The sequence below is a fragment of the Cyanistes caeruleus genome, chromosome 3 (assembly GCF_971803275.1).
Source record: "Cyanistes caeruleus chromosome 3, bCyaCae1.hap1.1, whole genome shotgun sequence".
In the NCBI taxonomy this organism is placed as follows: domain Eukaryota; kingdom Metazoa; phylum Chordata; class Aves; order Passeriformes; family Paridae; genus Cyanistes; species Cyanistes caeruleus.
In genome coordinates this window covers 48982317-48996096 of record NC_141703.1, presented here as the reverse complement: position 1 = coordinate 48996096, position 13780 = coordinate 48982317, and the positions used below count along the sequence as shown (strand labels likewise).

The 13780-nt window shown below is 38.4% G+C and overlaps 1 long non-coding RNA gene across 3 annotated transcripts; it reads left to right on the top strand.

Moving 5' to 3' along the window:
* The first annotated feature begins 2407 nt into the window (after positions 1–2407).
* Positions 2408–12553, top strand: LOC111926298 (uncharacterized). 3 transcript variants are annotated; one of them, XR_002862839.2, is made up of 5 exons: positions 2408–2428; positions 3120–3201; positions 3325–3549; positions 5350–5464; positions 6587–6702. It is a non-coding gene; the product is annotated as an uncharacterized LOC111926298 (long non-coding RNA). The 3 variants fall into 3 exon arrangements; XR_015285464.1 differs by lacking the exons at positions 2408–2428; positions 6587–6702 and adding exons at positions 2450–2471; positions 12295–12553; XR_002862841.2 differs by lacking the exon at positions 2408–2428 and adding an exon at positions 2450–2471.
* Positions 12554–13780: the final 1227 nt, after the last annotated feature.

The window sequence follows — 13780 nt, the reverse complement described above, 5'->3', positions numbered from 1 at the left end:
TAAGGAAAGCTGAAAATCTTGTTTGCTATTTTTTTTTCTTTAATAACTGACTAGAAGTGATAACAGGTGTCAGCAAATGAAGAAATATTTGAATTAAAAAACAAGTCCTTGACATTCACTTAACTTGTCCAATATGAAGCAATAAATAAAATAAGGAGACTCCTTCTGCAGTCTGGAAAACCTGGATGTACTGAACGACTAAGGGTGGATTGCACCCTACATGACCTCTGTCTGCTCGGATGGACAGAGTGCCTCTGCCCACCCTGCCCAGGGACTCAAGGGCACTTGGGCCCTCCAGGGAAAGAGACAGTCACCCTGCCTGAAGTGTCTGTGCCAATGTCTATTTATTGACTGATTTGTTCAAGTGCTTCCTTGACTACACAGACACCCAATATTTTAGACAGCCAACATCCTTAATCAGGAGCTAGTTTGGAAGGTAGAAATGACTTTACCATTTTTGTATCTTCTCCAATGATGACAAAATGCAGCCAACACAAATGAAAAGGAACTTCTCTGCTTATATTTTGCTCAGGCCATTGTTGAATGTCTGTGCTAGCTCCATAATTATCCACAATCAAAACTGATAATTTCTCAGTAGTTCCTAAAAAATGAGAATTAAAAAATAAAAGAAGAGTGATTTTTCTTTTTTCATTACTATGTATTAGGGGAAGAGAGTAAAAAGAGCTTTTCTATTGAAGTCTGTAAAAGTAATTTAAAAGGATAAATCTGAGTGACTTTACTAGCTTCTTTACCACTTCTTCCTTTTCTTAGAAAGTAAAAGTATCTAAAAACAAAATAAATTTTAAATCTATACACCTCATAAAAAATGCAATTATATTTCAATTATCCCCTGGGGATTGTACTGAAAAGAGCATGTTGATTCTGCAGCCCTTGGCTCCAAAAGAAACAGAATAATGAGAAATCTTGGCATCTGTTGTACAGAAAGTACAGAAAGTTAAGTGTCAAAGCCATTTTTATTCCAAAATAATAATTCTTATTCTTTGTTGATGTCTTGATATTTCATTTTTCTTCCTTATCATTGCCACTAGAACTGTGCCTCTTTTTGCATTTTTTTTTAACTCCTTACAGAGTACGGTCATTTACCTTCTAAGCAGCAGCTTCACTTCCAGTCACTCCACTAAGACTCCTGCCCCAGTTTCTTTACCTTCATAGCAAGTAATGGTCCCAATGCAAGGTCTGCTTCAGCACTCTGTTGACAAAGAAGGTTAGTTACAATTTTCACAGATTTTCTCCTAGTTAAATATACAGTTGGAGACAGGGAAAACCTTGATTTGGAGGTAATGGCTCACTGTTGTGCCATTCAGTCAATTTCTCATCAATCTTTTTTTTTACCTTCTGCATCGTGGAATATCATAGAAAAGGTCTGAGAAAAACATGTCAGAGAGTCACAAATTGCAGGATTGACAAGGACTGCTATTTCTAACCTAAAAAACCCCTCTGTGGTATCCTGAAGAAGACATTTTAGTTGCAGCTCGTGCTGGATTTGGTTGAGGTGGAATCAATTGTCTTTACAGTGGCTGAAATGGGTCTGTGTTTAGGATTTGTGCTGAACACAGGGTTGATGGTAGAGAGATTCTTTTCCTATTGCTGAGCAGGACTTACCCAGAGCCAAGGCCTTTCCTGCTTTTTGTACTGCCACACTGCTGATGGAGTTGGGGGTGCATGGGAGGAGACACAGACAGGACAGGTGACACAATCAGATCCGAGGGATATTCCAGACCATATGACAACATGCTCAGAATGTAAAGTGGGGGGAAGAAGGAGGAAAGGGGAGAAAATTTGGAGTGATGGTGTTTATCTTCACAAGTTAGCATTACATCTAATGAAAACATGCTCTCCTGGAGATGGCTGAACACCTGCTTGCCCATGGGAAGGGGTGAATGAATTCCTTGTTTTTGTTTGTTTGTACAGCTTTTGCTTTCCCTATTAAACTGTCTTTATCCCTGCCCAAGAGTTTCCTCACTTTTACCCTTCCAGTTGTCTCCCTGATCTTGCTGGAAGGGGAATAAACAAGACTGGCCCTGACACTGGACCCTGGGAAGAGCACCAGTGGTGACACGTTGACAGCTGAATGTGACTCCATTCACCACCACTCTCTGAGCCTGGCCATACAGGCATTTTTACCCAGAAAAGCGATTTCCTTTCTGAAGAATGCCCAGCCTTCCTGGACAACTTTACCCTTCCGGGCTGTCTCCCAAGAGACTCTGGCAACCAGGCCTTGAAAATGGGGGAAAAAAGGAAGTGGGAGGATGGAGCAGACAAAAGTGGAGGAAAAAAGGGGAATAGTAAAAAGAGGTAAATGTAGAAGGAAGAAGAGAGGTGAGGAGGTCTTTTCTGGGATTCCATCTGCAGTGACAACGGAGGGGACAGGTCACAATGGAGTGATCACCAAAGCATGGCAGAGCAGGTAGGGCTGTGGTAGTGTCCACTGGGCAGGGGTGAGTGCCAGGGTATGTGGTGGATGCTCAGATGGACAGAAATGCCATCTCCTGGGCCAGAGGACAGTGCCATCCAGCTCCCTCACCCCCTCTCCTACCTGCTCCCAGGTCCTTGAGACTCCTGCCCCCACTCCCGCTGCCACCAGCTCCCTCCTGCCCAGCCTCACTGAGCCCCCTTCTCTCCTCCTTTTCATCCATGGGGATTCCTTCTCAGCAGGGCTTGTCTGAATGACTTCTCATCTGTACTCCTATCTGGGAAAGCCCCAACTCAAGTGCACCTTGCACTTGGGCTTGTTGAACATCATGAGGTTCTCACAGACCCTCTCCTCAGGTTTGTCCAAGTCCCTCTAAATCATGGAATTTATGAACATTTTGGAGCAGCCATCCTCAGAGGTGTTTGAGCTGATACTCTCTGTTACTGGCATCAGAAGTGGACCCCCTTTAAGCAGCTTCACAAAAGCTATATACAACCAGATGATGGAGCTGCTGAATTACCATGTTTCAGCAGCCCACAGCGATATGAAGTGGAGGAGGGGAGCAGCTGACTTCACACATAATTTTGTTATCAACACAGCACTAAACGAGGACTGAAGACAGTACTCATCAGATCTTATGAAGCATTGTTGTAGTGATTTTCAATAGCTTATTCTTTTTTTTCAGATATTTTCTCAGTCTCTTGCACTTGATGTTTGTGTGTAAGAATAGCTCCTAAGGGCAGCCTGTCCTGAAACATCCATCAAAGGTAGTTCCTGTAACAGTGGGAACAATGCAGCCTCCCCCATAGCTTAGTTTTGGAGGGTTTTGCCAGGGCTCAAGATGATTCCTTCATTGGGAAAATTAAACTCAGCCCCTTTCCTTCTAACAGACTTGGCAGAAGAATTGGAGCTAGGACTATTAAATGGAAAAGTAATGGAAAGGCACGCAGTGTCCAAAGCAGAGAGAAGCTATAAAAGAGCACCAATGAAAAGCACACCAGAAACTTGGAAAAAAAAATCTCCAAAACCTGCCAAACTCACAAGAAGGTCCACTAAGAGATTTCCACACAGAAATGCAGCTGAGATACCACTACTGTTACTAAATGCAATATAAGGTAATGAATTATATCAGTGAAAATGAAACACACATATAAATATTCATATAAATAAGTCACTAGTCTCAATATAAAGTTTATGCAGATTGATTCTTAAAAATACTATTATTACTTACTAAAACTTGAATTTTTCATTCATATAAATATAGCATAACATTATGAATACTCTGTGAAATTTTCTATTCTCTATGGAGCAAAAACATCTCCTCTTGTGACAATACCCAGAGCTATAAGGAGATTTAGTCAGTCACCAAACCACACCCTTCAATCAGAATTCAGTTCACCTTTTTTCCTTGTCAAGTGTGTTATAATTTCACCTTGGCTTACCTGTGTTTATTTTTTTTTCCATGGGTTTGGGGTTTCTTTTTATTAATTTATAAAAGATATATTCTAAAATATATGTTTGACAATTATTTTGTTCAACAAAAAGAAAAAAAAATTAATTTGAATCAACTGTACTGACTGGCAAACATATGAAATTTTAAATACAAATCCCATTGCTCTTTTTTTTTTCAGTTAACCTTTATGGATATAGTTTGACTTACTGGAGAAACTGGAATAATTTCATGCTTTTCAGGGCCACATCACTGTCACTGGCTTAAGGGGAGTGTGAATGTAATTTTAAGCCCTCTTTATCTGAGAGGATAGAGTAGTGTCCTAGATTTGATAAGTTATTTGTTATAAGGAAAGGGTATTCAGCTCATATATTTGACTTCTGAAAGTCCACATCAAGCTTCTCCCTGCTGTTAGCATGTAATCAGTGTAAAACATTACTCTACAGTTTCCCACTGGGCAGTGTTTATTGCTTGTACTATCTAAAGGATTTCCAGGAGTGGCAGGCAGGAAGCTGCTGGTGGCTTCAGGGCTCCCACAATTCAGTCAGATGCCAAACAAAGCCAGTTTGCAGGAACTTTTTCAATAGCATGTCCTTTTATGGAGTCTCAATGATCTGACTATCAATGAGGAATCTATTTTTATCCAGGCAACTTTTCTCAAATAACTGAACCCTTTGAATAGCAATACAGAGAGGGCAGATTTCTAATAATTCTTCTTTTGGGGATTTCTTTTTTTCTTTTTCCCTTTTCTTGTTTCCCTGGTAATGATCACCAGGCAATAGGAAACCAGAATCCAATCTGATTTATGCTGATTTATAAGATATCAGAAAGATGGCTTTAAGCCTTGCTGCATGTAAATGTCCTATTGACTTCACTGAAAGCAATGATGTACTTGCAGAGGAACTCACACTCTGAGGTTAAAGTCATGGAGTGCATTCACCATATGGAATTAAAGGGCCAAGGAGAAACCTCAGCTCTAAATCTCTGCCTGTCCCCAATATTGGGGGCTGCTCTGTCACATAAAGGATACCACAAAACTAATACATTTAAAGAAAACAGTGAGATTGTGTTGTGTACAGTGCTGCCTACATTGTGTCCCCCCTCCTTTCAAGGGGTCTAGAAAACAATTTTCTGGAAAAGGACAAGGAAAGAAAGTTGAAAGAGCTGGGAGCAACAGCAGTAAATCTGATATGGAAAATCTTAATTAAAGAGGAAATTAAGGAAATTCCCATATTTTCTGGGATTTTGCTTTGCCCATCAGCAATCCTGCTGAAAATCCTGTGTCAAAAACATTTTATGAATCTAGATTGCCATCTAGGCTTTATGAAGATCTAACTTTCTTGCTGCTTTATGAAAAAAATATTCTATTCTATTCTATTCTATTCTATTCTATTCTATTCTATTCTATTCTATTCTATTCTATTCTACTATTCAATTCTTTTACTATTCTGCTGTTCTGTAATAGAGTCCAATCTGCTAATGACTTTAAAGAGAGATCATTCCTGGATTAAGCTATGGAGGACAGATTGAATTTAAAAATTGTCCTTTCATTCTTTGATCTACAAACTCAGAAGTGGATGGTGAGTAGTTTCCATTTTAGTATAAGGGGTTTTTTAAGCTATTTTGCATACTCCCCATACTGTTAATATTTCCTCTGATGAACCTTCAGCTTTTTTACCAGAAATACTCTATATCCTCAGAGCAACATTTAACATAGAAGTTTTACTTTGTACAATTGCAAAATACCTTGAAGGAAAAAGATACATTCTCTGCATGTTTAAGTCAATCCAAATTCAGGTGGACAGCTGAGATTCCCATGTAGGAATGTAGTTGTTCAATGCTTTATTTACAGTCAACAGAAAGAGACAAGCATGTAAAAGAGATTTAGTTCAGCAAAGTATTGAATTCCCCTATCAAGCACCATGATGACAACCTTTGCAAGGTGTGTGAGTTTGAGATAGGCATCCAAGTCCCCAAACCCCGGTGAATCACAGTGAAATGTAGTTTGTTTCATTTTATTTAGGGAAGATGGGATACAGAATGCCACTGCAATCAGTGTCACTTCAAGTGTTCACATGAAAGATAGGCGTGATTACTCATGCTTCTACATTACACCATTCTGTAAATTACTCTTACTTGAAACTGAATATTATGAATTTGAAATGTAATTGTTTATAACAAACAATCATATTCTTTCAGCCCTAAAGAAAGCTGAATTACTATGTTAAATAATATTGTCACCATATCACTTCATATTAAAAATAATTACTCCAGCTGAGGTACGAACAAAAGAACATTAAATACTATGACTATATAATCATACCACACTATTTTGAAAAAAATGTGTGCTGTCATAAGTTTTAGAAGCTGAATCTTTTCATAATGTTGAGGAATATACAAGATATAAAAAGCCCATACCCCAAAAAATTACTACATTTGAACATTTTGACTGTAGAAAAAAGATGAGTAAATTGTGATCAGAATTTCAACAATTTCAGTTAAGGATGGAACTCTTATTAAAATGAGACATCATAAAGTACTTTGGATTGCCCTTTCCACCTTTTTGTAGTTGAGCCTCATTCAATTTGTCATAAATAAATATTACCATTTTTTACTAGCCATCAAGTCTCTAGGTAAGGAAGGACATACCTTGCATAAAGAAATTCTTGTGGGTGGATTGAGTCATTTCTATATTTTTGCAGAACCATAATGTTCCTGCATTGACTTCAGCAGAAGCACAATGAGATTAATGTCCAGTGAGTTACAAAAATGGAAAAAAATTCCAAACACCAGAAGCTGACGAGAGGACCAGGAGAAAATAAAAAGTCATCTAAAAACGGTCGCTTCATACAGTTAGTCAGAAATCTCTGAAATGCCTCTGACTTATTCTCAACCTGTGCTCAGCTGCCATAAAAAAAAACCAATCTTATCATTATGAAACTTACCATGATTGATAGAGGATGACAGAGATATTTTGATTTTATCAAAAGCTAATATAATTTCCCTAAGTTAAAAAAGAAGCCTAAAGAAAGCTGTCTCCAAATTTTCTGAACTGAGCAGAGGATGCAAAGAGAAGGTGAATCCTCAAAAAATGTTTTTTAAGTTTTACTTAGAAGGTTATTATCATATGTATGAGGTTAAACAAAAACTCTGTACTAGAAGCAGATGCAAAGTTAACCTGAAGTCATAGAGATGGTTCAATTGATCACACAGACATTTAGGCATTTCAGGGACCTAATTTAGGCATCTCCCTGGGGTCTTTAAGGAGTGAGTAGAGGCATCTTCAGAGGGTGACCCAGATATTAGGCCAGCTGAGTAAGACAAGTTCTATGTTTGCCTGCTCCTCTCTTTCAGCTACAGAGGACCCTTGTAGGATCACCTATCTTCTAAGATTCTGTGGTTCTGGTGAGATCTCTGCTTGACATAATTTCATTTGCAATGCCTCTCATTCTACATGTACTGTATTATATTCTTTTCAACAAATGTCATTGCCTGTTAGCCAGGCAATGGTGACTCACTCATGTTGGAAGGAGCATAAAATTCCCACTGAAAGGATGATGTTCAAGACTAACCCTTTCTGGGCTGGAGCTCAAAGAAATGACAATATATCCAAAAAGGTAATTGATTCAGGGCATGCAGAGAGTGTTTAATATGATTTCCCATCCCTTGTCAGTTCCAAAATCTGTGTCTCTAGTAAACACTCTGACACACACTATGTCTACTTACACTTTCCTGCAGACTGACACCCTGGAAACAGCCTCTCTGCTAACCAAGTCATTCCTCACCTCCACACAGCCCCCTAGGATCCACATCATGCTCTGCCCTTTCTGAGTTTCCTTACAAATGTCCAGACTGACAAGCAAGAAGAAGAACTTTGAATGGAATTTGTTAACCACTGGAATTTTAGCCCTTTAGGAAATGTAAGACAGGAAGGGTTTTGTTTACTTTTTCAAACTGCACAGCCCTAAATTACGTATCTTTCTGAATATCAAAGCACCATCTCTCTCTACATCTGACATTTTGTCAAACCACTGGTAATTTCATCAGTGTTAATCCCTTCCTTATGTCATGCCTTTCTGACCCTTGTCATGCTGCCTCCTTGTAAGTGAGCCAGCTGCAGCTTCCCTTGATCTTTGACCCTTGGAACATGTCTTGCAACACATTTTTTGTCTTTTACATTGATGGGCAAAAAATTGGTAGTCAGGCATTAACTAAATAATGACAGTTCATTCAAAAATTTCTAGAGCTGGTCCCACAAACTTACTGAGCTTATACTGAGCATTTTGGCAGGGCTTTTTGTTCCAACATTGAACACAACCCCTACAAGATGAGGATGCATTCTCCTCAGAGCTGGCAGAAGTCTACTTGCATTGTGTGTCTTTGGCAGTCTTATCATTTATTACCTTCAAAAATCACATTTGTTCTTTGATTTAATAAAGTCCCTCAAGATCAGCTATGCCTCTGTTTTGATTTCTCATTGTAGGAGGCCAAACTATAATAATTTCATCTTTCTGAGTTCTATGAAACTCAGTTTAGGTTTTGGGGTTTTTTTTAATTTTAGCAAGTATACTTTTAAGCCAAAATGGATAAAGAATAATAAAACAATCATTGCATCACATGTCACATTTCAGTGTACATTAATCTTTCCAATACTATCACTTTTCAAATAACTTGTTAAAAATTAAATGTCCCATCAATATGGTTACTATAAGAACTGCTGCTCTTCTGTCAATTAAGCTCTGTACATAAATGTGCTAAAGAAATTGTGCAAGTGAGACAGGAATAGTAACTATTTTAAGTACGATGCACACTGTGAAGCTATTTTTGACATTGTACATTGTATACATTCAGCTACCCTTGACTAAAAATGGGAAAAATAAGCTTTCTATTTTCACAGTTCATGCAAACATATTGCTTACACTAGTGAATAATCTGAGTAAAACCAGAAACAAATTGCTCTATCAGAACATCATCCTACAGCCAAATTTTTTGTGATTATAAAACTGTTATTACATATTCCTCCTACGGTCCAAAAACACCTACAGCAGATGAAAATGAAACTTCTGCTGAATTGATTCCCACATATCCTCTGTCTGTTCCTGATGTTTATGAATGTCCATGACTTCTAAAAAGGAATCTTCCATTTTTCTTCTTATTTTCATGCAATTCTTTCACCGTGCTGACTCAACAACATCACTCTTTGTCAAGCATAGGTTGGGAAAGGGGTATGGAGGAAGGTAGCATAGGCAGTCCCTAGTGCCGCTCTAGATACTGCCTTTTGTAGCTTTAGGTTAATTCCAAGTGTACACTCAGATACAAGGAGAAACACTGAAATTATTTCATACTACTGACATTCAGACTCAGAAGTCAGTTATAAAAATAGGACTTGACCTGTAATTTTCCTAAGTTCTTTGAAAATTTACCTAATATCCTTATAAGTTATTTATTATGCCTTACTGTTAGAAAAGGGACCCCTCCAATCATTCTTTCTTCATGCTTCCAAACAGATATGCAAAAACTGACCCAGTGGTTGACTTGCCTTAGACCTTTGTACGATTTTCCTGAAAAGAAAAAAATCTTCAGCTAAACAAATTGTCTTCCCAATTTCATGCATTTCTGTATTGGCAAATAGCAGCAGGGCACATCTAGAATTTACATAGGACCTCAAAGGGATAGACAATCAGGCTGCAGGAAAAAAAAATATGTCCAAATTGAAGGCAAACTGATGGCCTGAGATAAATATATATATTTGTATGATGTTGTCCACAAGCTTTGTGATCTGGTGTACTTGAGGGCACAACATGACCCTGAATTTTAAGCAGTACTCAGCTGTATGCTTCTTGAATGTTTTCTTGTGCTCGATTGTCTTATTTTTGCTTAGCATATTCCTGGGTGGGGGGAAATTGTATTTTATTTGTTAGAATAATACAGTGTTAGGTTTTTCAGCAGAAATGTAATTCAGTGCCATTTTGAAAACATGAGCAGGAGGTACAGCTTCTGCTCTCTATCTCAATAGCTCACCTGCATGGAACAGAGCAGTTGTGGAACAAGTGACTTAGGGAAGCAGAGTTTCAAGGCAGTGGTGTCTTCTGGAGTGACTTATCTAAAAGACAACTGGGCATGGCTCTCCTCAACATTTGGTTCCTCTCTGACTCTTTAAAGGAAAAGATAGAAAGAAAAGTGGTGTGGGAAATACTGGTCCAGCATTTGCAACTTAAGGGTGTGAGGAAGGTAGGCCTGCTAGAAATGGATAATGTTGCTTATGATTTTTTATAGCAAAAAATCTTCAGGCATCTCTCCCACATGCCTAAAATCATCATTAAGACATGCATCTCCTTATGACCAGCATGAATAAACCATCACAGAACCTGCCACTATACTACTACATCTTAGAATTGATGCTCCTGTAATAGTACCATGAAAATCTCTGGCTCTGCTATTTGCAGGAAGATTCAGTGCACCAGATGCCCACATGTGAACCATACAGCTGAAGTTAAGGTGCCACTGCACACCAAACACACACAGACAATGGATCAAGGATCAAAATACCCAGTTAACCAGGAGGAAAACGTTTCTCACCATATGGGCCCTTGGGTACCAACTCCCTGTTCTTAACACCAAGGGAAACATCTCTCCTGTTTACAAGGTGCCTCCAAAAGATGGTCTTGGGAACTGAAACTACTAAATATTAGAAATCATGGCTTTTGTAGAAACTCAATCTATTTTTCTCACATTCCATTTCTCACATACCACCATTTTTGATAGGTAATAAATTAACACCTTTTCTTCTTCATATTGGCTGCAACTACTTTATCACCTTATTCTGTAAAAGTTTATTGTTTTGTTCAGGGTAGTTGTTCTCAGCCTGTGCTTAAAGTTTTCTGTTTCCATGTCATATATAAATAAGGGCTTACACATCCGAAAGCATGTCTGGTTTTCCACTTTCAAAAACATTTTCTCTCCCTACAAACTTTGACTCATTCATCCAGGGATGTTGCCAAAGCAGCAACATTCCATGGTTTTGGGGCAAGCAACTCCTCCTTCTCCTTTGGACCTTTGGTTTTTTTCACATGAACTTAAAATTACACAGGGCTTGAGTGCTTCCTTTTTTTTCAAATATAAGATTTATAGGCAGTATTACAACTTGACCTGCTTCTGTACATGGCTGCATGCCTTCCCAGATCAACCCTTTTACTCCATTTCAATGAAAATTTCCATATATGCTAAATTGTGTGTAGTGGAAAGACTTTTACGTCAGGCTCTTGGGAGCACAGAGCAAGCAGCATTTCTCAGCTATGTGCTCTGAAGTGCTGATAAATTCAGGGCATGAAAGAGGATGTAGAGATCTTGTCCAAAGTGCTCGCTCATTAACTAGAAATATTTTTTAGCTTCATTGAGTTTGCCTGAGTGAGACCCAATAGGCCAAACAAGTCGAGTCCTATATCCCAGTGAGGCCGTTCTGATTTTCACTAGCGCATTAGCAATGCTGCTATCAATGCTAATCAACCTGTAATTTTACAAATTAAATGTTATAAACCTTAGTAGTAAACTATACACAGCATACAGATGTAGAACGCTATGGAAACAAGTTTAGTTGCAGTTACATCTCAAAAGAAGTCACAGGGAAATTGAATTTAGGTTACACAGGCAGAGGCCAGAGCTTGGAAACAAACACTTTGCTAAAAGAGCCTTTTTAGCACTGTAAATCAGTGTGAGATCTCTCAAGCTGGTGTCTCAGCTTTGTTTTCCTTACCCTTCCACACACCCTTGATTCACCTGGACTCTGCCCTCAAGAACTACACCACTGTCTCCTATCCCAACTTCCTGGGCCAACTTTCATCCCTTCTGAAGAAAAGAAAACTCTTACCACCCCTACAATCCTTATTACCCAACTTTTCTAAGCCAAATACTTTTCTTAGAGAATTTGAACTCTGTAAATCTTTACAACAATAGGGCAAAGGAACCTCAAAGCCTTGATTTCCTTCTTGATCCTTCCTCTCCCCATGCCAATCTGTAGACAACATGAATCTCAGCAGTACTAGGAGAGTGGGTGTTGTCTCCTGCTCTTAGAGTTTCAGTTCTTGAGGTCTTTGCTGCAAGACTGCAGCAAACACTCTTTCCACTAGACCTCCTCTCTGGCTGGACCTTTTGTTTTTGAAATGTTTATCCATATGGCTCCCTGGCATCTGTGATATACTTGGAAATCTCCAACTGTTTTTATTTTCCTCCTTTTTCAAGGTAATAACAAATTAAAGTCAGTTCTGTTAGAATAACAGACATTTTGGATACAGACACTATTCTCTTGACAAATTTTAAATTTCTGCTTCCACCCATGGTGGCTTTAGATCAATGAAGACATCATCCAAATGGTAGGTTGTCACAAAATATTTTTCTTTATGTTCATTTCCAGATGTAAATCACTGGGTGGCAACTGACACCAAGGAATTGAAAGAAGAGTCTGTTTAGCTGTCAGCTTGATGCATCTGGCTGGCTGTGTGGTTATAATGGTATCACAGTGTCTTGGGGAACTACTGAATCACCCTGTAACAGAAGGTTGTCTGTGTCTCGGTGTGCAAAGTAATAAAGCGGTATACAGAAGAAAATATTAGACAGCTATACTCCTCAGGCCAATTTGTCTCACAGCTATACTACAGTAAATCAGAAATAATTCCACAAACCTCTGCAGAGCTATTCCAGATGTATGTTTGCAGAGATAAGAGCATAATCTAGTTCTTTTAATCTCATTCTGTCATATTATATAGCCAGTGAAATAGAGACTATATGCAGAAGTTTTTGAAAAAATACCTGTAAAATAAATAAATGTAAAAATATTGTAAAACAACTTTTATTTTCACAGTATTTTTAACACCCAAAGCTAAATTATAATGGAATAGATATACTGGCCACTTTTGAACTCCTTCTGGCTGTGTATGAGATATATGTAAACTTTCTTCATTCATTTGATGTGTGCCTTAGGCAGTGGTCTCCCTACTGATATCTACCCTGCCACTGTGCACACTGTGCATTTTCAAAAGTAGTATTGCCTCCTTCTTTCTTTCTTTTTCCTCTGGGTCTCCCACAGGAAGGAAATCAGAAAAAAAAAATTAATTGGTATAAAAAGCATAGCCCTTTCCAGTTCTTCCCCACATGGACATGAACTCAGTTCTTCTGGCCTTTCCAGACAGCCAATGTACGACTACACAGGTCCTTTTCCAAAAGTCATATAAGACAGCCATGGTCCCTGGAAATCTTTTAGAAAAGTCTAATTTGTGCTCTAATATGACAAATTTCAGAAGAAAGAACAACTTCTAAATGTTACGTGAAATTACTATTGATTTTATCTACACCTAAACACAAAAATTTGAAATTTGTTTCACGACAGTGTATAGTGTGTAGGAGATTTTAAAAAAGCCTGTTTTCTAGCTCAGAGTCATTGCACTGCAACCATAACAAGGTAACTTTAGTGCATGCCTTTGTGCTTGGTATCCCACTAAGGTAGCAGTCCTAATAGCTGTCACTGCCACAGATGCACCAGAGTCACTGAGATGCTCTATTTTGAGGAAAAAAAACCCAATTATTTTTCCACCAAGATTTAGCTGCTTTTTTTTTTTTTTTAATAACTATTGTAGGTGAAGATAATTTAGACTGAACACTGACAGGCAGAAAATAATAGTATGTCTGTGGGTGAGTGGGTGATCATAAGAATGTGAACTTTTGAACTCATAAGCAAGCACGAGCTATGAGTATGCAGCCTCCTAGCTGAAAATGGTATGGACTGAATAAATTTTCATAGCACTGGGACTAAATAACTGTGGAATGTCCTGATTCCTCCAGTTAATAACACGATGTAAGACAGAACCACCAATTAAAAGCTGATCGTGCATTTCCTTCTGCAC